We start from the raw sequence: 2,437 nt of genomic DNA, 5'->3' as shown, positions 1-2,437 counted from the left end.
TTTAACTCTAAGAGACCTGAGTCTAAGCATTGCATCATTCGATGAGAGGTCAGTAGAGCACGACCCATCGATTTGTTACAATAGATAAAGGAAAGTATTTATCCTGAGAATAAGGAGTCCATAATAACGACTTATTTGGTAGCTCGAGGGTTACGATTGAAAGTACAACATAGTACGATAAGCAGATGCAAGATTGGGCATCGTCTGCGGCCAAGAAAGCCATAGAGTTAAATACTCTTTCGAGGAAACATAGAATTTAAGGTTATTACCTAGGATGAAGAGATAGCGTATGGAATCATTGTACAAGTTCTATTTTCGTTGATGATTCCGGGACGTAATCATCCTAAGGGGGAGATAATTGTAACGCATGTAGATAAGGGCTAGTTGATTTAGAGACGTTAAGCGTCACAAATGACTTTTTGATGGAAGATTATTTTGAAAGAATAATCTTAACTAAGTTGTAGTATATGTTACAAGGATTTCGTACATATAAAGAACGCCGAAATCCGAGTTATAACGAAGAAGTTATGACCTGTCGAAGTTTCGCGACAGAACCGGCACTGCACAGCGCGACGTAAAAAGTGAATTTACGTTAGAGTGATATTTAGTCTTATCAATCTAAATGAAAGTCTTAGAATACATTAAACCATGAGCATGCATAAAAAGAACGCCCAAATCTGACTTCGTATGAAGCAGTTATGATTTTTCGAACTTTTGACTTAGCGGTATGCAGCCCAAATGCTCGATTTGAGACCGAGCGGTTTTTAGCCGAAATAATCTAAATGAGAATTGAAGATCCCATTAATTGTAGTAAACGATAAAAAGATAGGCGAAAACGGACGTCGGATGAAGAAGTTATGATTTTATAACGGAGTTTTCTGTCCCGGCCTAGTAAAAATAAATAATAAAAATAAATCAAAATTAGCCGACGAAGTCTAAATGAAAGTTGTAGATCGTAGTCTCACCTACGCGTGGATATAAAGAACGTCGAAAACGGAGTTCGTATGAGGAAGATATGAATTTTTGAAGTTTAATAAATATTTTCGATATTTTATTTATATATATATTGGCCGATATTATCCGAAGGGGGGAGTCAGCGATCCTATCCAGGTTACGCCCCGCGTAACTAGGATTTACGCCCTGAGTAAATCGACCTTCCAGCCCCTATAAAAGGGTGTCGAGGGCAGCCGAGTAGTTTGCTCATTTCTTCCCTTTTTCTCGCGTTTTTGCATCGTTTTTCGTGCAAGAATTATCCCGAAGCCCCGGTATCATTCCCGAGCCCCGAAGCAAGTCCCGAGGCCCCGAAGATCCCGAGAAGTGAAATTCCCGAGCCGAAGTTCTGCCCGCGAGGAGTCCGGTTTTTGTGAAGATCTTCCAGATCTGCCGAATATTACTACTTCTGCAAGCCGTAGTGCTGTCCGATCATCTTCTAATCAAGTGAGTGTGTGGTCACTTTCTTCTAACACATAAATATTATGTATTTTCTATAAAATACGTGCTATGTGTATAATATAAAGTTGTTTATATGTGTGAGTGTATACTACCTTTCATAAACACAATAATAATACAAGTATGGTTTGAGTGTATTAAGTATATTGTTGTTTATAGGTGTGAGTGTGTGGTTACTTTCTTCTAACACATAAGTATGAAGTATTTGCTACGAAATACGTGCTATGTGTTTATATATTGTTGTTTATTTGAGGTATTGGTGGAATGGATGAACTATATAGATTTTTAATGAGTTAAACTACATATGTATTTTATATCTACAAATATGTTGGGTAGGACATGGGTAGATGAGATCCGTGAGTAGGGATCAGATCAAGAGGTTAGTTTAGATCCGTGAGTAGGGATCAGATTAAGAGGTCAGTTTAGATCCGTGAGTAGGGATCATATTAAGAGGTTAGTTTTAGATCCGTGAGTATGGATCAGGTAAAGAGATAAACTTGCTATTAGTTCAGAAGTATGGATTAAGACTAAGTTAATTGTCCCTAGTCCGGGAGTATGGATTGGGCATAGTTATAGATCCGGGAGTATGGATCGGATATCGATTAAGATTAAGTTAATTGTCCCTAGTCCGGGAGTATGGTTTGGGCACAGTTATAGATCCGGGAGTATGGATCAGATTAGGATTAAGGTATAGTTAATTGTCCCTATTCCGGGAGTATGGATTAGGTACAATTATTGATCCGGGAGTATGGATCAGATCAGGAGGTTAGTTTTAGATCCGTGAGTATGGATCAGGTGAAAAGGTTAGTTTTAGATCCGTAAGTATGGATCGGGTGAAGAGGATAGTTTTAGATCCGTGAGTAGGGATCAGGTAAAGAGGTAAATTTTAGATACGAGAGTTTAGATCGTGTCGTTGTGAGGATCGATGGGGTGGGATAAGATTTGCCTTTATATGGTAAAATTGTACAAGTTTGAATGTTCTATATTT

Source organism: Lactuca sativa, chromosome 1 (genome assembly GCF_002870075.4).
Source record: "Lactuca sativa cultivar Salinas chromosome 1, Lsat_Salinas_v11, whole genome shotgun sequence".
In the NCBI taxonomy this organism is placed as follows: Eukaryota; Viridiplantae; Streptophyta; class Magnoliopsida; order Asterales; family Asteraceae; genus Lactuca; species Lactuca sativa.
This window is presented reverse-complemented; position numbering follows the sequence as displayed.